Consider the following 21,734-nt stretch of genomic DNA (forward strand, 5'->3'; position numbering starts at 1 on the left):
CCGTGGGCAGTTTCTGCAGCCCCAGAGTTCTGTACTTTGAAGTTAAATCAGCAAAGAGAAGACCATTTGGTTTCTCTCTCTGCTTTGTCCCGAAGCAGGAACAGGGCAGGACGAGGCAGACCCAGTGGCAAGGAGGCAGCTTTGTGAAAGCATGGGGTAAATAGGGAGATGGTGAGGTGGTGGTGGTTCAAGTTCCCTGCGCTCCAGCCACTTGCCAGTGGCTGTCACTGTTCCACGTGATCAGTGCCAGCAGGGCAAGGATTAATGATTATTAAAGGAAGGCTGTGCTTCAAGCAGTCTTTTGCTCTTTCACGGCTTTTTAAAACACATAACTAGCACACCTGTCTTCTTTCATGGGCAGCTGCAGCTGAAATGTTGCTCTTAGCAACAGCCAGACCACTCGAGGCAAATTCAGCCGTTTCCCCAGGCAACCTCAACAACAAACTTCTGGGAAGATCCCTGCGGGTGGGAGGCACTGCTGGGTGGAAATTGAGGGGTGCAAAAAGCCAGCTATGATCAAGTGCAGCGCCTGTGAACCATGGGCGGTGAGCAGAAGAATTGGAGGGTTTTTGTAGCTCCTCATTCAGGCTTTTCGGAGATTTAATCTCTGAACTACAGTTGTGCATTGCCTGCGACTCCTGCCCAGGCCCCCTTGTTTCTATGGATCCCTTTTCATGCCTGCTACACCTCTGAGGGAGGATTGCTCCTGAGGTTGCTGCCAGGAAGCACACAGAGGGCTGGTGATCCCGGCATGCTGCCAGCACCATGCCCCTGCCTGCTTTATGTAACCCTGCAGCCATTTTCCCAGCACACAACAGCAGTGCGATGAGCTGTGGGGATGTGCAGGACTGCACTGAGTCTGGGGTGTCTGCAGACCCACAGTGATATTCCCAAGTGTCCTGTAAGGGACTGAGTGCTTTGCTCAGAGCAGCCAGGCCTGCAGTTGCAAATATTTTCGAGGCTGGATGCTTGCTCTTAGAAAAGATATTTGTCATGGTTTTGTGTTTTTTGGTTTTCAGTATTCCACATCATAACATCATGTAGCGCATTGGGAGTCAAAGTGTTAACGCTCCAATTACGGGTACAATATTAAGGCAGTAGATTTTCTACCAGGCTAAAAGTAGCATTCTTTCCATCGTGCCACAAAAGGAACCAAGCACGGATACGTAACTGCGGTGAAAGATCGTTGTAGTGCGAGGAAGTGAACGGCTGGAGATCGAAATGAAGTTTGGAGAGGACCGGCCAGCTGCCCCGCGTCGAGGATTCGAACCCGCGACCTTCTGCCCTCCACCGCAGTGTGCCCCACGCGGGGGCGCCCTCCCCGCCGCGCCGCGCGGGGCTCCCAGGCCGCGCCCCTCGGCCAATCCCGCGCCTCGGCGGCCGGTGACGTACGGGGGCGTCACGGCGGCGCTGACGTCACTCGGCCCGCCCCGCCGGGTCGCCATGGCAGCCGCCCGCCCCCCGCCCCCCCGCGGATGAGCTCACGCGGTGCCGCAGCCCCGAGGGGGGGGGTTTGCTCCTCGCTACAAGATGGCGGCGGCGGCTGCAGCGGCGGCGGCGAGCGGTGCGGGGGGGCCCCCTCCGGCCCCGCGGCTGCCCCCGGCCCCGCCGCCCCCCAGACCCCCGGGACCCGCTCGCATCGGCTACTACGAGATCGAGCGCACCATCGGCAAGGGCAACTTCGCCGTCGTGAAGCTGGCCACGCACCTGGTGACCCGGGCCAAGGTGAGGAGCCCGGCCCGGCCGCGTTTCGTGCCGCCCGCCTCCTCCCGTCGGCTCTGCCCCGGTCGGGTACCGCCGGTGGAGCCGGAGCCGCGCCGGGCCGAGCCGGGCCGTGCGGGGAGAGAGCCGGGCCGGGCCGTGGGCCGCAGCCGGGCGGTGCTGTCAGACGGCAGCGCTGCCGATGGAGCCCGGCGGGGGATAAGAACTGCGGTGCGGTGCGGGCGGCTCGAAGCGCAGCCCGGAGAGCTCGGTCGCGATGCTGTCCTGCTTCTGCGTTAGCGGCTTGGGGTCGTGAGGAGGGCTGTAGCTGTCATGCTTGAGTCGCCGTCTGAATTTTGGGAGTTGCGTTCTGATTTATGGAGCCGTTTCAACGTGGGGTTGCTTTGTTGATGATTTATCTGTCTTTTTCCCAGGTAACTGCGTGAAACTCATTGCAGGGGCTGTTTAGAAATCAGTTGCTAAACATCTACTGGAGCTTTCTGTTCAGAACTGGGATACGTTTGCGTGTGTTGCATAAACTGATGTCAGTTTCAAATGTTACATGCTACAATTTAACCCGCAGTTCAGCTACTGTTGCCCTTGCACAGGGCTCAGTCACTTTTTTCCCGTGGTGGTGCTGAGTTTCCCTACTAGAAGCAGTGGTAGCAGCTTGGATGCTTCGAACGCAGAAGGCTTCTCCTCTTAAGCAGAGATCAGTCCTTTGGCTGCAAGGAACGTTGATGTATTCAGCCCTTCTTGTTGAGTCGAGGCTTCTCTTGGGTGATGTTAACTCAAAGTTTGCACAATACTGAAGCAGAGGCAATCTTGCATTCGGGTTGCTCTCTTTTTTTTTCTTTTTCCTGAAGAATGGCAAAACGTCCACAACCTTAGGAAGCTGCGTTCAGAACAGACAGGACTGACGTTAACTCTCGTGCTTTATTTATGAATGATTGAACAAGATGGAATGGCCAGCCGTGAAGAAGCTCTGCTAAACAGCAGCTTACTGGTGCCAGCAGCTCTGAAGCTAGGGAAGGTGGTTTGTTTGCTTTAGGAAGCAGCACAGCTGTTCTCAGGGTGGGATGTAGGTGCAGTTGCTGCTGTCACCTGTGAGTGAGCCTGCTGGAGTGGGAGCTGCTCCTGAGGCGGTGCTTTGTGTGCCTTGAAATTCCCCTCAGCTGAGTGGAGGAGATGAAGTCCCTCTGAAGGCAGTCATGGTGAGGGAAATACCTGTGTTGAGAACAGCTGGGATCTGTTGGCTGTGTGAGTGGCAGGGCTGGGAAGGCTGAGGTGGAACAGCTAGGAGCTGAAACTTGACCTGGAAGCTTTCTTAACTCTGAGGTCAGGTTTCCTTTAAAATCCCACCCTGCCAAGCAAATGGGCTCTTTTTGCCTGCAAATCCCCAGTGCTGTTATTTCAGTAGTTCTCCTTCTCTGCAGGCGCTGTCATTGCCAACTCCGGGAGAGGAGTGAGGAAGGAGGGGAGAGTTATTTGCTTCAAGCTCTGGGATTCTTGAGGTTAGAAGGGAGGTACTGATGTAAAATACCCTGAAAAGGGCGAATCTGTATGGGAAGTATTTTTTGAAGTGGCAGTGGGAATAGAAAACAGCCACTAAGAGGTTGGTTTCATCCCAGTAACACTTGGAACGGATTGGCTTAATGGAAGTGACTTAGAAGAAAGTAAAGGCTTGGTAAAATGGTTCCATTTGTGATCTGAAAGAATCCTTTGAACATGCTACACAAATGTAGTACAATTGGTGAGTGTGCTGGCAAACCCTTCCAGAGATGATTTCTTCCAGTAGTAGTTGCGTAGAAGAATCAAGCAGCATTCAAATATAGCCATCAAATCCCTGCACAAACTTGACCCCATGTCACGTTCTCTTAGAGAAAAGCTGGTTTGCTCATCATGGCTGCTCCTTGGGAACCATGCTCTTCTGTTTCAAAAGGAACTCCAGTATGAATATCTGTGCTCACTTGAGACATAGCGTGCCCTGTCTTTGTACGTGACTTTGAAGGTGAAATTAATAACTTGGGAGGCTTGTATTCATTGCTGCTCATGAATTTAAAAGGTAGCCTGCCTATTGATAAGGATTGGGAATCTGTTTTCCTTTCCTATGGATGTTTGCCAGGTCAAGTGGACTTTGATGTGACATCTGAAGATAACAGCTGAGCATTCCTGGCTTGTGTCCCCTTTTACCTAAAAAAGTAAAGCAAAGAAGGATTTGGTGCCCGTTCTTATGCTAAAGGATTGGGTCTTGTTGGCTGTTTTGTAGTCGAAGGACTGCGTTTATTTCCAGAAAGGAGCAGAGCTTGTGCTGTGCTCCTGGCTCTGGTGGTCTGGCACATCTTGCTGACACAGAGCATTGCAGTTTACATGTAACTGGATTTCACAAGTTGAATGTGGGTCAGCAGTGTTGGGGACGTTAACGAAAGGGAATGTTAATCATCCTAAAGGGCAGGAGGCCTGTATTCATAATTGTATTTGCTGGAACTAATGAAATAGAAAGGAACAGTTGACAATTTGTGTTAACCAAGCCAGCAATTTATGTTCAGTCCCCAGTTATGCAGAGTTAGATTCTGGACTCTGTAGGAGCCCAATTCTGATAGCTGGGAAGGAACTAGGACTGGTTTCTGTGACTGGGATTAGTTGGGCACCTGCAGGATATCTTGCTGCATCTCCAGGGCATTGTGCGTGGCTGGAATGCAATGGACATCAGAGCTCACAACCCTGAAAGAATGTGGCAACTTCCCAAGCCCTGTGACCTTCTTGCTGTCCAGCCTTACCTTCTTGCAAGCTCACGGTCTGCTTATTTTTTTACTTCCTCTGACCTGAGTTGTTGTTTTTTTTTTTGCTCTTTTTAAGAAGCTGAGCCTTTCTTGGAGGTGGGAGACGTCTCTGCTTTAGCCAGGGCAGGATGCTCCCTTCTGAAAGAACTGGCTTCGTGTCTGTGGTTTCAGAAGAATTGAGAGCCAATGGTAAAAATCTGGTGCAGAGTTCTTGGAGGTGGGCACCGTGACACTTAAAAGCAGGCTAAAATCCAGCTGTGATGGTTAGGTTTTGAGGCTCTGGAAGGAGTTTGGCCCTGACTGATGTGCTGTATGTGGGAGCCTTTAGAAGCCGCCTTGGTTTGTCTGGATTTGTTTCCTTGAGATGAGTGCAGAGCTGCTGGCGGGGCAGTCACTGGAAAAGTCTTGGCTGCTGCTTGTTCTCCTGCTCTTCCCTACCTTTGGCATGCAGCACCAAGGCATGTGACTACGGGAGAACCACAGATCATCAGTGTTCAGAGCATGATAGTCCAAGCAGTCTGTGTGCCCCTATGCTGTGGTCCTTTCTTGTCGTGTCAGAGGGGAATTATTTCACACTGGTGCTGTTTGTTTCATTATGAGCCACTCGAAGGCCTTGTAAGGTGACCTTTTTCAGTTGTTTTCCTCTGCTTTTTTGGTATTTGTTGGTGCATTGTCTGCCCTGCTTCTTATTTCTCTTGGCCATAAGAAAAGCCAATAGCTGTAATTACTAATTCCTCCGGCATCTATTATAATACTGCTCACATGGCCTTTTGTTCTCATCGTTTGTATGCTGCAAGAGAGTTGTGTTTTAGTTCTCATTTAGTGGAGAGGTTTAGTAAAAGCCTAAGAGCCAGAAATGGTCTATGGCTGAGCATAGTTGCTGCAGTGGGGATAACGGAGAATATTTATTAAACCCCACAGAGGTATTAACTATATCAACTACAAGCCGAAATAGAGACATTACATGTTTCATTAAAACATTTTTCTTGCTGTAGGAAATAACATATGGTTACCAAGAGATTAATGTGAGAGCATGGTTAAATTTGAGACCAGGATTCTTCTTGATGAGTGTAACAGTGCAGCAGTGCAGACGGATACCAGCTACCAGCAGCACTGCTCCTGCAGGGTGAGCAAACGGCCACAGAACCTGCCCTGCGTTCAGCCTTCTCAGCTGAGGGAGCAGCATGACCAGGAAAGGTAATTAGTACTTTGCTGCTGTGTCAGTGGTAGCTTAATTGGGGGCTGAGGGGGCTTATGTGTCTGGTATCTCTTCAGCGCTGCAGCCTCCCACTTTCTGCACTGGAGCTCTTCCTCCCAAACGTTTGTTGTCGTGAAGCTCTGGATCTGCTGCTGAGCTGCAGGAGCAGATGAATGCCCGTGGATGGAGCTTGGTACCCCGGGGCAGGGACAGAAATAGCCCCTGGGAGGGAGAGAACTGCTGCTGAACGGGGGTGGGAAGAGGAACAGCCATGACATAAAGATGGATTGGTGTCTCTTTTCTCAGTAGGTGTCTTGCAAAGGTTTTGTGAATGACGTGGAGGATGAATTAGATGTTCTCATTTGTGTTTGAAGGAGGAATCTTGTTAGAAGAAAATACAGAAATTACAGTGTGCTGCTCTGGACCTGGACTCCTTGGGCATTGGATGTTTTCAAAGATAAGCAGCAAACTCAACACCTTCCTCCCCTCTGCATACTTTCATTGTGTTTTATATCAGCCTTGTACAATTGCCATAAAACACACCAGCACGTGTAGCATGCTCCTTCTTGCTCCTGTTAGAATAATTGTACCAAGATAGTTTCCTGCCCCACCACACAAGTAAAGCTTTAGGCAGGTGCTCCAAGGCTGACAGGGTAGTAGAGGCTAAAATTGGCAATTGAAATTCCTCCTGGCTGAAGAGAAACGTGTGTGAATTCTTCTATCCCAAGGGGAGCTGTGCTGTCCTCTGTCAGGTGTCAGTCCTGCTGTCTGCGTGGCACTGGTTGTACAACCAAGGGTTAAATAGGATCGAGTGTCCCTTTGGAGCCTGTGCAGGTCTAACTCACTTATTGCAGACAGGGCCTTCCTGCTGATCTTAGTCCAGGGGTTTATTATGCTGCATTAACACTTAAATGAAGAAACCGCTGAAGACTGATTCACTGTTAGTCATTATGCATCTCTTTTCTAGTAATTCTGACCCCGAGTCTCTGCAGTTGAGGCTAAACCTCACCCTCTGTTAAATGGCCATCAAAGGGGGTTCCATAAAAAGAGAATTATGTGGCTTCAGCCAAGTTTCAAAGTAGTCGAATCATACAAACCCACACAAACAAACTCCCACACCCACTGGAACTGACATGCTGCGCCCAAAAATAGCCCAGCATTTGGCTGTGTGTGTGGGGGGAGATGAGCTGAGCTCGGCTTCACCAGTCAGCAGCATTTGGGGGGCAGCAGATGTTTGGGCTGCGCGCATCTGAACCAAGGTGGGTCTCACTGACAGCCACCAGCTCTCCCGTGAGGTTCTGTGACATCCCAGCATCTTAGAATCGTGGAATATCCCAAGTAGGAAGGGACCTACATGGATCACTGAGTGCAACTGCTTGAAGTGTTTGGTAGATGTAGACGTGCTGATGACTCTGAAACACTGCTGTTGCTTCTGGTTGTCCCAGCAGCCTTGTGGTCCAGGACTGGGAATGTCAGCAGTTTGACGAGGTGCAGTTCAGGTTCAGGGATGCCATAATGTTGAAGAAGTAGGAAAAAAAGGCTTCATTCTTGCCCACTGTGAGTTGGTTTGTGGTGACTGGCAGACCTCCTTGGGCAGTGCCCAGCTGACTGGGGAGCAGGCTGAGCTCTGTGCTTTGGTTATTGATGCAACCTGGTCATCTTGTGCCCAAGGCCAGAGCACAGACTTTCCTCCTGAAAGCTTTGGGTCACTGGAAGTTCGGTATGAAATCAGAGGTATTGATGTGAATGTTGATTTTGTTGGAGTGTATGAAGGTCATAAAATGTTGCGTTGTGCAAAATGACTGCTTTGTGCTGTGAGGTGACTGGCCTTTGTTCTCCTCTTGTGTAACACAGGTGATGTCTTTATTGACTGTCACATGTAATGGGTTTCATCATCATTCAGTAGCTCCTTGGTGCTTGTTGCTTTGCTGTATGGCTCAGAAATTGGAAGCTCTGCCTTCAGCTTAGAATATCAGATGCGATTCCGTTACGTTAATTGCCTGGTTTGTAAGATCATTCAGAAGAGGTTTCTCTGTAGGGCATCTGTGTGACTGGGGCTGGAGCGGAGCTGCTTCAGTTTGGCAGAGCCAGGCTTGGGGTGGCTGCTGGAGATCTGTTAGGAGGATGCGTGGTTGATGCTGGGAATGAAGGAGAGCACGAGGCTGCATCAGATGAAAGCATGTCAAATAAAAGCTGCCTTTTGAAGCTGGGGATATCTGCTGCCTTTACGCAAACCAATGCTTCTCCTTGCAGAGATTTTTAAAATATGGTGGAAGTAGTTTTGATGAAATGGACTCAGTGAAGTGCTTTCATGGCTGGGAAAGGGCACGTGGAATTCTGCAGAAGGAAACGTGAAGAAACAAACTCACAAGACAAACTGTTGTAAGGTTTTTCCTTTTCTAGACAGCTCCCCCTCAGTTTGTGCTCCCTTTGGTTAACTTTCAGCCACGCTGCTTCTCGTGCACCTTGCCTGCACGCAGTGCTGCTGTTCAGCTGTGCTCCTGCCTTTGCTCTGTGCTTGGGCTCTGCATGCAGCTGTGGCTGCTCCCAGGGATCAGGTCAGTCTAGTTCAAGCCCCCTGGCATCATGCTAGCAGCCAAGGGCAGTAGGATGGGAGCTGATCTTCTTCTAATTGTAGCTTTTGACAAGATCTAAGTCTTTTTAATGGACTTAGAACTCATCAACTTATTCCTTCAATGTAACCATGTGAAGTCTGATCTGATAGCGTGCTGGATTGTGGAGGTGTCCTAATTTGCAGCCAGCTGCTGCCTGTGGGATGGAAGGTGATGTTCACACCAGGCCCTGTGCCTGGTGCTGGCCTGCAGGTCCCCTTGCTGGGCTGTGGCTGCTTCTGAGGGCAGGCAGGGTGCATGGATCCATGGCAGATGGGTCACGTTCTTCTGAACAGGAGGGAACAGATTGAAAAAGTGCCTCTTGCCACCTGTATGCTTAGGCTCTCTGACCTCTGCCATGCCTGTAAGTGGGAAGGGTGGTGTGCTGCTGGCTGACAGCAGGCTGTCAGGAACCTGGGGGACAGTGGTGCTCTGTGCAGAGCTCCTGTCTATCTCCTGTGTCCCTGGGGCTGCCAACAGCTGGCCTCAGCAGTTTTTTGAGGTTGTCGGACTTCCCCTTGTGCAACAGTTAGTGCTATTGGGGGAAAAAAGCATTATATTGTTAAACAAATAGACTCCTTATCCAGTAACCATGAAGGAATATCATCTTGGTGCACAGAGCCCATTGATGTTCTTGCATCTTGTTTTGACACAGTGAGAGGGTTGTCAGTTCTATAACAGGCATTTGTTTTCATTACAGTCTCACTGGAAACCAATGAAAATATTCTCATTCATTCTGTATATGGTGATTTTGACATTTGGCTTCCAGTGTGGTTGCTTTTCACCTGAGCTGCTTTGGAAAGTGTAAGATGGTTTAAAAAACAAAACAAAAAACAGACCAAAAACACAACTAAAAACACAGAGTTTTCCTTTGTGTTGGTTAGTTCAGCTGTTTTATAGTATAAGAATCAGGACACAGTGCTGGTGGAAGAGAAGGAAACCTGTCTGCAGGGTTTGTTGCTGTGTGGGTGCTGGGACAACGTGCACCCCATGGCTGCTGAGTTGCACGGGGAAGCCTATGCTTAGTCAGAACCAGATACAAATACTTTCTCAGCCAAGCTGGTACTTGCATCACACAGTAAAAAGATGAGTGAGGACTGACTGTGGGTATTTTCCCACTCAGGGAGCACATCTGCAGTTCGAGTCGTTGGGTGGATGTGGGCCCTGATCTCTGCTCTGTGTTGTTTGTGCTGCTGGTCCCGGTTTGGTATGGCTGGCAGAACTGGAGCACTGCTTTCACACAGCACTGACAGCTGGGTTTGAGCTGCTTCCTCTATGGCAGCTCAGAGGCAGCTGTGATGGTTGAGCTGTTCTGTGAGATGTGGGGCTTCGCCTCCTGTCAGGCAAGGATGGAACACAGTGCCGAATTATAGGAGTGGTTGGAATGTTTTTCCCTTTGGTTTTTCAGAGACCTGGAAAACCTGAGTTTCTTCCCCATGCCTTGCTCTGAGCAGAGCCACGTTTTGTGTTGTAGATCAAAGCTTAGAAAAAACCTGTGTTGTTTCAGCATTTTCTCCAAAACAACCACGTAAGCTGCAAACACTGCACTTAGAAATGTGAGTCCCTGAGCAAGTCCTGGGCCTTGCCAAGAGAGCTGCCTTCAGTGGAAGGGGTTGGTAAGGTGACAGTGATCTTGGGGATCTGGCACTAGGGAATAGGAGCAAGTTCTGCTGATTTGGTCCCTAGCTCAGCACAGCACCTGGCTGCCTTTTAATGACTGCAGCGGACCGGAATGTTTTCTAAATGCCCAACAGATTGTTTACTTTTCCTTGATAATAGCTTCTAAATAACAGAACGGTTGTGAGGCAACTTTGTAGGCCAGGGCACAGCTTAGCTGTTTAATTCTTGGGCTCCTTGGATCTCTGAGCAGCCCACAGGGTTGCACTGACACTGCATCGCTTTCCGGGGGCATGATGTGAATCTGTTACGTATTTTCATTTTGGGGAAGGTCTGTAGTCCATGCTTGCTGCTGAATGAATTGGTGAAAGTTCTGTCAGAGGCAGAGAAATTCCTGATTCGGTGCCTAAATCTTTGCTGCTTATGTTCTCTGACCAGTATCTGTTAGTGCTGTGCAAGTTCCTTGTGATTGCCCTGCTGTCCATCCACAAAAGATAACAGTTTGCTCACAACTGCCAGAGTTTGATTGAAGAGAGGCGAAAAAAAATCAGGCATTAAATGGTAGCACATGGCTGGGAAGCTCTGGTGTGGCTGCGTGCTTTGTGCACACTGTGCCACTCAGTGCAGCGTCCCGGTGACCAGGGCAGTTTGTCCCAGCGGGGAAACGCCGCTTCCTGCCGGATTTGCATCACAAACCCCGAGTCAGCACTTCGGGCTTCGGTGCAGTCGGGTGCCCCGGCATGTTGGAGTGAGTCAGAATTCAAATCGTCACCCGCTGAACGTGCTTGTCCAAACAAGAGGTGCTGTGCAGAGCCACCCAGGCAGGCTATGTTAGAGCAGCTTGCGTATCTCCCAGGTAAACAGCCAAAAGCTTTTTGTTTTGCCACATGTAGATCTTGAAACTCGAAAACCTGTTGCATCAGTGCTTGTGATAAGACTGTTTCTTGTTGCCTGAAACAAAGCTTGCTTCCTGTCCTCCTAATTCAGATAATATCAAGTTGGAGGGGAAGGCGATCTGGGCTCTGTGGATGAGTTTTCCTTACTGGATCCCTGAAGAAAGGCTTCTCTTTGCAAAACCCCTGATGGTGTCTGTCTTCTCACCAGCGTAAAACTCAGCTGGGTGTCAGAGCCATTCTTCAGCATGTAGAATGTTGAGTTTATTAGAGTGGGAAGATCTTGCAATTAAAATAGCAATTAAGACTGCTACTCTTTTTTGATAGATTTTTTTTTTTCCTGTTTTGTATATTTTTGAGATCTTGAACTGCAATTCCAAGCTGCAGCTTGGTTTGGTCCTTTGGTTTCAGTTTGGCTTTGTGCAGAAAAGGGTACGAGCGGCTCTGCAAGAATGGCATGTGTTATTGGAAGGGCTTACTTGGCTTAGCTGCGTCTTCAGCAGAGGGTTTTCAGACTCCTTTACCAACCTGCCATGCTAATTCATGGCTTGAGTAAGAGCAATTTATGATGTGTGGCTTCAGTGAGTCACCTGATATGAGGCAGCTGTCAACCACACTGACTTGAACGCATTCCAAAAACCCTGTGCAAAACATTGGGAAATAAACCTTACCGATGTTATCCAGAGCAAGGGCACCTCCTTAGATAGCATGGCTGGGGCTCAGCCTTGTAAGCAGTGCTGCTGTCACTCGTGAAACCGTTAGAAACCTGTGGGAAAAGCAGTGCTTTGGCTCTGGGCTGCCTCTTGCTGTGGCTGTGCTGCAGCCATGGTTCCTCCCAGAGGTGCCCTCCAGGCTGCAGAGGAGCTGATTGATGACCATTGCTGTGAGAACCCAATTTTCCTTTTTTCGGTTCTGTTGTTCCTGTGTTGCTACGAAGTGTGAAGAAGCCAGTGGTTTTCTGGCTCTGCTGCTGGGTAGAAAGCCTTGTGGGACACTGTTTTGGCTTTGGATCGTGTTTGTGTTTGCAACGGGCTCCTCTGTCCTTGGGCTCTGGGTGCCTGTGCCTGGGTATCAGCGTTCCCTTGCCCCTTGTTGGCAGATTGTAAGCCAAATGTCCACACAGTTCAGTGCAGAGGCTCGCTGTTGACAGCAGTGCTTTTGGAGTAGCTGGTGGTTATACGAATTGAGCAATGTCCAGCTTTAGGTTTTCTTCTGTCTCCAATGCAGTGTAAACTTTTGGGACCAAGCGTCTCATTTTCTCACCACTTGATAACAATTACTCGATTCTGTTGCTGCTATTTAAAACCTGTGGGCCAAAGGGAAGAGTGGGATGTTTGTGTGCTTTGTGTGTTTACCAGCTTACAGATGGTGCAGTGATCTGAGGAGAGGTGGAGGTGGAGGAAGGCGACTCAAAGCGAATGAATGGCACATGGGGAGCACTCCAGTGGAACACTTACAGCTTGCTCCAAGTGTGACAGTGCTGCTAGGAAGGTCTCCACACAGGTGAACTGAAAAAGGAACTTGGGCCGTGTGGGATCAAGGGCAAAAAGTTACCATTTATCAACGAGTTCCCCAGTTCTGTGCTGTGATGTGCCTAGAAATGCTCTGAGGAGCGATGCCAAGTGCAGTGGTTTGGAAGTCAGGCTGACTGACACCTCTGGCAACCAGCTCAAGATCAGCAGGAGCAGATACAAGATACTCGGTTGCTGTTCAAGCTGATAGTGCCAGAGAAATATTTAGCACATAGGTGACACTTTTAATCTTTAAAGTACTTCATAAACATTGGCTAATCCCAGAGCGCAGTTCTTGGTTGGCAACCTGTCTGTCTTCATTGAGGAAAGCGAGGCTGGAGGACTATGTGAAGCAGCAGCACAACTTGGGCTTGATTTTTGTCCAGGGGCATCCCTGGATGCACATCTTTTCCCCTTTCAGCACTGCTCTGTCAGCAGGGGCATGCTGTGGCCTCCTGCAGGGTGCAGGGCAGAGAGGGTGGGAGAGTTGAACAGAGACCATCATAGAAATGGCACAGGAGCAGTGGAAGCAGCCTAGGAATTGCAAGATCAGCTGCAGATTTTCTTCTTTAGAGTTTGAGGACTGTGGCGATGAAGAAAAACAAACTGTTGAAGACAGCTCAGCCCCAGATAATGCAATTTGAAAGGCAGGAGCCGTCTGCATCTGGGTGGCTGCTGCTGGCTGATGGAGCAGTGCAGAGCTCCGTGGGCCCTCGGTGTGAGCATGAATGACCAACAAGATGATAACTTCAGACGTCAGCAGTTTGTTTTTTAGGAGGCAGTTGGCTGCCAGCTTTTGAGTAACTTCTGAGAAGACACCTGGTGTAAGAGTGCACTTGTTTGCTGGCACGGCCACCAGTCAGCCTCTGAGTCACTCGCTCCGTGATGGATGCCTGCTCGTGCCTATGGAGTCAGACTGCCCACACTTCCCTTCCTCCTCTGCCCTGGAAGGTTTCTGGTTATCCAGGGCAGCAAGCCTAACTGTGAGAGAGACTGCACAAGAGGCAGGCTGAGACTTCATGTTAGTAAGAATTGCAGCCAAAGTTCCTGTAAGCTCTTGCTTGCTCTGTGCAGCTGTGATGCAGAAATTCACGTAGGTTGGAATTCTGTCTTTCAGCATGCTGCCGTGCGCACCTGTGATGCACTTGAGATCCACACCTGATAAAAAGCAAATTAGAAGTGTAATTAGAAGTCATTGGAGAAATGCTCTGAAAGCACTGAAGTAGTTTTAGAAAATGTGTCCTTTGTTTCATGGCTGTGGAGAAGAGTTTCTCGGAGTCCTCGCTGCAGGGATGGGTGGCAGTGCCTGCTGTGTCACCTGCGCCGCTGCTGCATTGGCTTCAGCTTTCAAATTGCCAACCAGCAAGATGTAATAGCTGAGTGGAATCATTACTGCTTTGATTAATTTTATTTAGGAGACACTGATGTCCTTCTTGGTCACCTCTCTTGCCCTCCTTCCCTATCCTTACACCATTGTTTCACTTTCAATCTCCTTTTGAAGGACTCAGGTTTGCTGTGGTGTGATGTGTGATGTCCAACCTGTTCTGTTTCAACATACTTGAGTAGCCAGGGTCGTGTTTTACAAAGACTTGATGCTGAGCACTTGTTGTAAGTGGAAACAGCTTGAACTTCAAAATATGCTTTCTGTGGATTCAGTGTAAGGGTTTGACTCTTGTCTTAGGAACAGGTATAAGGAAAACTCTGGGACTGTGTTGTCAAGAATAGTTACTTTTAAGGTCTAGAGGTGGGTGTTAACTTTTTTCCTGTAAATGAAACTTTATGAGCCCTTTGCCGAAGCTGATGACCTCCAGTAATAGGAAATAGGTGTCAGTGTGTGATTTGCTGGTGGTCCTCGTAAGGTGGCCCTGCTACGCTCCACGTGGGGCTGTGTAGTAGCTACAGGGAAAGCAATTCACAGGGTGCCTTGGAAGGCACTTACTGCAGTGATAAATATTTCATTCAGGCAGTGGCCCATACCAATATTTGTCTAAGCTGATGAGCCTTGTCCTTCTCTTTTCCAGATTGCCTCAGCTTATCCTGAGAACTTACTGCTGCATGGCCAGAGCTGTGCTTGCACAGCTGTTCTGTGCAAGGAGCCCAGCTGCCAGGGCTGGCCCCACAGTGCCCCATCCCTGCAGTCTGGGCCCATCTCTGCCTGTTGAGCTGCCCTTTGTGTCACCCAGCTGCTCTGATGGCTGAACTTGGGGCTGCTGAGCTCACTGTGCCTACTTAATGATTTATCTTCAGTTAGGTTTCTTTGGCTCTAATGTATGAATTTTTCCATAGATAACAGAGCTATAGGCTCAAAAACTTGGGGAGGGAAAGCTACTTACTGCTCTAGAGAGCTCCTAAATCCCTCAGCTTTTTATTGTATTCATCTTGCCAATTTTGGGTTATCTTCATTCCCCCCACCTCTATATTAGATAGAAGGAAATGTGCTGGAGAAGTGCCTCATCCTGACAGGCTGAATGGTTCTGGAGGCCAGCTCACAGATAACTTCATTAAAGCAGTAGCCCAGGAGAAATTTGCTGGAGGGCAGCTCTGAGTGACAGCGTGCTGCACGGTTTACTGTAGGGCTGGTGGCTTTCTCCTGCATTAATGGAAACCTGAGGAGTTCCAGATGTTGTAAGCTATGGGAATGTTCCTGTAGCTTGTAAAGCTGCCGAGTCACAGCCTCATTCTTGGGTGATCTTTGATGAGGTGCATAAAACCCAGGTTGCAGCCTGGGCTGGAGCTGCTGAGCAGAGTATCCCTGGGTCCTTTGGGCTTCACTTAAAACAAAAAAAACCCAAAACAACAGTGGAATGTTCTGCTTCTGGTGCTGGGCGAGCAGCAGAGCAGCTGGGTGGGATCTCAGTCAGTTGCACCTTGAGCAGCAGCAGCGTGAATGACGGCCGTGTGCTTGCTGCATGCAGACCTCCTGATTGCATTAGGGGGCTTGTTTTGGAGAGAGATGGAAGTGGTGGTGTGAGGCAGATGGAATTTCATCTTGCTCCAAATATTTTGGCTTAAATCTTAAAGCTTCATAAATAAGACAGCATGTCTCAATAAACCTGTTTTTTGTTTTTTTTTTCTTATTCCTCATTTGCTTATTGGTTAAGAGAAGAGTAAATCTGGCCTTTAATGCTTTCTTTTTCCTGAGTCTCTCGAAGCAAAATGCTGTTGTGCAATTTTGATTTCCTACAAGGAGGAGAAACTCAACTTCTGCTGTTGAACTGCTTTGCTCAGCATCCTGCTCCCAAGAGAGGGGCAAACCTGTACCTGGGGCAGGTGAGTGCTTGTGGTGTCTGCTCTGGCCTGGAGTCTGCCCATGGTGGGTGAGCTGGCCCTGAGGCAAACACCAATGCCAGTAGGGAGAGAAGGGAGCTGCGAGATGATGCTGGTGGGGACAGCGAAGTGAGCTGTCTCACTGGGGCCACAAATCTGTCTTCTGAGAGTGCCCAAACTGCTGCACTGCAGGCTAATGAGGGAGGGGATGCACTGCCTCTCCTGTTGAAACTGGGGTGCTGTGTAGGAAGGAACGTAAGATTTGTATCATCAAAGACCGAAAGCAAGAGGGAACATGATTTTGTAGCCTAGTGATGAGGGAACTCCCCTGGGAGGGGAGAGGCATCAGTTTCCATCTGTGCTCCAGGGACTGTTTATGTATTTTGTGTTGAGAATTGTTGGATAAAGCACATCCAGAGCTGCTGTCTTACTGAGAAGCCAACAAGTTTCTGAGGAATAATTTGGGAGTGAGGTTGGATAGCTAACAGTATTTCACTGGCACCGTGGTTGCTGCGCTCGCTCTGTCTGCTTCACCTATTGCTCTTAGGGCAGGAGGGCACTCTGCTTATTTCCAGGGCTTGACAAGCAGTTCAGTTACTACAGCTCAGTGTATTAATCCACTGTTTACCAGCCTTCTGCAAGGAAAATGTGTGTTAGTTTGGCCTCCTTCGGGTGGTTGAGGGAGTTGGGTGTCAGGCAGCTTTTTCCAGAAGCTGAGGTGGTTACTGGGAGCCACGAGCTGACAGAGGACCAGTTGTGTTTCGACCTCAGCATTGAGAAGCTCCATGTCAAACTCAGTTTTTAGGTATCTAAATTGCTTAATGAAAGAGTATTATGAAAAACTAGCAAGTTAGGAAGCATGGCTTCCAGTAAAGCTTCAACCACAAGAGGTTTATCAGAACCTTGGGGGTGGGGGAGAATCCTGTTATGTGCTTACAAGTAAAGAAACCAGAATGTGAAGCACAGCTCCCAAGACAGAACATCTTTTTGTTCTTTCAGATTCATAAAAGGTAGAGAAGGGGAAGCCAGGTGATCTCTCAGAGAGTCGTACAGAACCAAATGCTTGCTATCAGGAGCAGAAGCTCCCAGGGCGTAGGTGCCTAAAACAAGCCTAGTCCTGCAACATTTTGTTTAGATAAAAGATAGAGCGTTGAGTGGTAACCTGCAGTTATTTAAAAGTTCTCGGTAACGTAGTGAACCTTTTCTGTTTGGTTGGTGAGGTATGCCGAGCGACTTGCTGTCCTCTTGGGAGTAGGATGTGTTGCAGCAGCATCATTGATGGTGACAGTTGGGGTGTTGCATTGCTGCCTCACGTCGGACCCCTCGCGCTGACTCTGCTCCCTGTGCCAGCGGCCTGCAGGCTGCTATGGCCCTCGCTTGGCATAGCAAGGTGGTTCTGATCCCGTGTGTTCTTTGCAGATGTGGACACAGTGCCCAGTTATACAACACCACCGGCAGACCGTTGGACAGGGAAGCTGTTCTGTTTGGTTGTGTGTTTGTCTGTGCAGGGAATGATGTTTTAATAGCAAATGCCAGTCGCCAATAAGGCTATCAGCTCATGCAAAAGAGGAAGGGTCTGAGCTTTATATAACCAAATCTGTTCGCTCAAAGGCTTTTCAGAAACAAATTTTGCGACTGTGCTAGAGGCTAATTACAGCAATATATATGCTGGCATTCTGTAGGGAATCGGAGTATCTTTGGATCTATCCATATGCTCCTCGTTGCACTGCTTTTCAACAGACCTGAAGGCAGTTGAGGGGTTTGAGAAGGGTGTGTGGCATGGGAGGGGTTCCAGCTCACCTCCCATCTGAGGGGAACTCAGTGCCTGGCTTCCAGACTGCCTGCAGGAGGATGGTGCAGAGAGCATGGCCTATGTGAGGCAGCAAGCTGCTTCCCATTCCATACAGTGCATAAAATGGCAAAATATCATCAAATCAAGCTGGAATGGCGAACTTAAAAGCTCTTTGCATAAACCCCTTTGTTAATTAGCAGTTTGTTTAGATAGCTGCTGAATAAACTCTAATCTGTAACTGTATATCTGCACTTCTTGAGTATGGCTTTGGGAGCCTAGGGAAGCATGCATGCAATGCAGAGTTTATGCTGTTTTCAACTCGGGCTTGCATTGTTTCTTTTTCTTCTCTCTGGATAAATAGAGCATTTCAGGTAGCACTTGGAGCTCTGAGGTGGGGAGCTTCTCCTAAAGCTTTACGAAGTGTGTGAATTTACTGCCATGATGCACTGAGAATGGGACAGAACTGAAAAACCTGCCTCAAATCTTATCCATTCCAAGACTCAACGGCTAGGAAGTGGCTGTATTATGCAGGTTTCCTACATCTGGGGGGTTTGGATCTTGCTTTATGCTTTCTCTGACTCTTCCCTGGTTGTTTTGTTCTGCAGCTGATAGAAGTAATTGGTGCTGTTCATCCTTTCTGCACACCTCTGCACTGATGTACGGCTGAAGCAGGGATGAGTAATGCTTTTTAAAGAAATGCTACCCTAACCTTTCTGCTGGATGCGTAGACTGAACATTTTAATCTCTAGATTTTCCATTGCATTGGAATGACTGTACATTCCTACCAAATGATTCATTCGGTTAACATAACTTTCCAACAAACCAGAATATCTCTTCAGACCCTCAGATGGGATCCTGAGTGCGAACGCAGATACCTTGTAGTGAACTGTGTGCTTTCCATGGCTGCACACAGACAGGTTGGAGCGTAATGCCGTCCTCCTCAGCGTGTAGCTGAGTTCCCTCACATTCCATTGACGTGACGTTGGAAAAGTTGTTTCTTTCTTCTTCCCCATAGGGACTCAGCAGAACTGTTTACCCTCTGCTCGCCAACTTCCCTTGGGCAGGGGAAGCCACACAGCGAGAGGGGTGAAGGATGATCGGGTTGTGGTGCCAGATCCCCATCTGGCCAGGTCTGCCACCACCACACGCCTGGTTGCTCTGCTTCCACGGCTGCTGTCAGCGCTCGGGTTGGGTTTGTGTGGGCTTCATCCTTAGGTCGTGGGATACAGGATCACAGAATGGCCCGGGTTGGGAGGGACCTCAAGGATCGTGAATCTCCAACCCTCCTGCCGCGTGGATCAATGGTCCTGCTGACCTCAGGAGGCGCACGTGCTGGCCTTGGCCTGTTACGGCTATCTCAGATGCCACTGGTATTTAATCTTGAAGACTCTACCCTATTTCATAAGCAGGGAAAAGTTCTCGCTTCCCCTGGGGCGGCTCTTGCATGTAAGGAATGTTTGATGGATACTGGAATAGAAACTCCATTTTCCTTCTGTACCTGATTTATAGGGATTCATGTCGATGTGGCTGAAGATCATTTCTGGAAAGGCAAGTTCTCTCCAGAAAGCTCTCCCACTCAGCACAGAGCTCTGTGGCTGTGCCAGCTCTGCTCACCTCTCCCTTCTGGACTCTCCAGCAGTGCTGTGCCTGGCAAGCAGGGCTGTTCCTGTGCTCACCGTGCTGCCTGATGGGGAGGTCGGAGCCTTCCTGCACCCACAGGAAATTCTGTAAGATGTCTTTCATGCAGGGGCAGCAACATAGGTGTTTTTGTTGACAGATTTGGAAGTGGTTAGCTTATGCTAATGGATCTGGTTTGTGCTCTGCAGGCGAAGCTGAGTGAAACTAGCTGTGTGCATGGGCTGCACTTGCATTCTGCAGCAGTGGGGTTGTGTAACTTTGCTTGGGAAAAGGAACCTTCAGTTTTTTAAGCTTGCTGCTGAATCCCATTTGCCTTGGGTGGAGGCTTGTCATACTTTCAGCCCTTCTCACAGTGAGAGTGACCCATTGAAAGTGACACTTCCAAACACTGGGCCTCCAAAAGAAAACCAAATGTGTTTGGTTTGGTCACGGTGGAGAAGTTGTATTTCTGCTCTTAAACTTGGCATCTGCTCGCAAGTTGGACACCTGGGAGGGGAAAAATCCAGCATGGAAAGTGATCCTCCTGGAAAGATGACAGCGTGCTGTGTGCTGCAGGAGCAGCAATCCTGACCAAAAGCAAGGCTCTGTGTCCGATGCAAGCGTGCACCAGAGAAGTTGCTAAAGGCACATTGGCTCCTGTGCATTTGGGAATATAGCAAAATAAGGTTAGAAGGTAACACTGAAGCACGCACCCAGTTGTCTTCTTCCTGGTGGCTGCTGTCTTCCTGCACTGCTGCAAGGCTGAACGGCGCTGGGGCTGGATTGAAATAAGCAGAGGGTCTATTTTAGCACCATTACTTGATCTTAGCTGGTTGGGATTTTGATACGTGGTTTGAAATTTACTTGGACGTGTCTAAAGGATCAGAGATTAGTCTGTGTGGAAATACGTTTGTTGGGATTTGTGAGGGTGGAGGTTAGAAGGGGAGGACTGGGGGCAGGGAGGAGCAGCGCTCTGCCTCGAAGGCTTCTTCAACAGCCTGCGTGTTTCTCGTGATCTTCTCTTCCCAGGAGGAGAGATTACAGCTGAAATACAAACTCTCTGGGTTATCTGGCTCCCAGCACTGAGGCTGGTTTGGTGTTACCAGCTTTGCAGTTGGTAAATAAGCTTTTTTTTTTATTTAATATCTGCATTTGAATAGAAAATAGTGGTCGGCTTTGCAAGATAGTGGCTCTGTTTTCTTGCTTAAATTGATAGAAATCTCATTTATCTGCTTCTGGTAATGCGTGTCCCTGGAGAGCAAGGTCATCACGAATGATACAAATGAATGAATAGAGGAGATCGGAAATGTGATCTGAAATTCCTGCAGGCTCGCTCATCTTGCACCCTCCGTGTGTCAAGGGAGACTGTATTTACGTCACTGTGCCTTACATAAGGATCTATAATGTGATAGCTGCTGAGGTTGTGTGGGTCTTAGGAGGCTCTTGTTTAATTGGTTCAGTATGTGCTCAGCAGAGAGCTACACAGCACTTCTGTATGACTTTGCAGCTGCGTGGAAAGATTTTGTATTATGGAACCTTTATGCAGCTCTGGATTCCTTTTTGCTTTAATATCATAATTTCTCTGATGTTGCAGCTGTTTCAGACTCCTTGGGCTTTCAGTGCATGCTAAAAATGCAAAACAGTGGAAGAGCTCAGTTAACTTGTAAATTAGCTACCCATGGCCAAGCAGTCAATATTTGGATAAAAGCTTGATATCAAAGGAACGTACTGTTTGGATTGCAGCACTTCTTCCATGCTTTCTTGTATGGCTGCCATAAATCTGCCTTGCTCAGGATCATTAAATTGCTTGTTAAATCAGCTTCCTACCTTCTCTGATTGTGCACTTCAGAAGCAATACTGCATTTTGTAATTGCATTAGCCAGAGTACATGTCAATGAATAAACAGGAACAAAGCTAGGTGTGAAGTCAAAAGTTTAAGGTCCTATGCTTGCTTATGAGTGAGGAGGAGTCTTTTTTTTTTTTCTTACTTTATGTGAGCTAAATCTTTCCAGGTTGGTTACAGTGATGGAAACGTGTGGTGTAAGCAAGTGCCCCAATTCAATGCCAGTTACTGTTCTGAGGATGATCAAAGGAGGAGATGTGGGGAAGGGATGCCTTGGAATGATCCAGATTGCTGCTCCAACCAGGCAGTGCTGGCAAGTAGGGTGTGCTTAATTACTTGCAGGCCGTGTGGCACATGCAGAGCTCGGGTTACCTGAGCAACTGGGTGCTGCTCAGTCTCCAATAAGCAATGCGCTGCGCGTGCTTTGCTTTGTGGCTGTGTCCTACTGGCAGCCAGCAAGCACCAAGCGAGCAGGCAGCGCTGTGCCTGACATTTATGTGGTGGTCTTGTGATGGTCCAGGTTTAGAAAGCAAGCAGCTTGTTTTCCTGGCCGCGCCATTCGATACCCATACAGTGTGAGCTCCTCGCAGCATACAGTGCGAATGGGACGAGTGCTGAGCCGACTGCTGTGCTGCCAGATCCCTGGATCTGGTGTGCAAAATAAAAGACTGAGTACCGAAACCCATTGCTGTCCCAGAATCTGTGTGATTGACCTCCAGTCTCCATTTACAACAACATGTGTGCAAAAAAGAATTGGTACGCCCCAACCTCCTCCATGGTTTGCTTTGCTCTGTCCTTTTGATGACACCCTTTACCTGAGTGGCACTGGAGCAGTAGCTGGGAGCCCTCTGCGTGGGCACAAGTGTGAAAATGCTTTGTGCCAGCTGCTTGGGGAGAGAT

At 48.8% G+C, this 21,734-nt stretch overlaps 1 protein-coding gene across 4 annotated transcripts in view; it reads left to right on the forward strand.

The window, feature by feature from the left end:
- The first annotated feature begins 1,587 nt into the window (after positions 1 to 1,587).
- The window catches only part of SIK3 (SIK family kinase 3), a 72,173-nt gene continuing 52,026 nt past the window's right edge, over positions 1,588 to 21,734 (forward strand). For 2 of the 4 annotated variants that reach the window (XM_052697166.1, XM_052697167.1), the window contains exon 1: positions 1,588 to 1,725. The gene's annotated coding sequence lies outside the window, so the exon portion shown is untranslated. The remainder of the gene's footprint in view (positions 1,726 to 21,734) is intronic. The other 2 variants (XM_052697164.1, XM_052697165.1) reach the window with 2 other exon arrangements.

This window comes from Tympanuchus pallidicinctus, unplaced genomic scaffold (assembly GCF_026119805.1).
Source record: "Tympanuchus pallidicinctus isolate F22 unplaced genomic scaffold, pur_lepc_1.0 scaffold30, whole genome shotgun sequence".
In the NCBI taxonomy this organism is placed as follows: domain Eukaryota; kingdom Metazoa; phylum Chordata; class Aves; order Galliformes; family Phasianidae; genus Tympanuchus; species Tympanuchus pallidicinctus.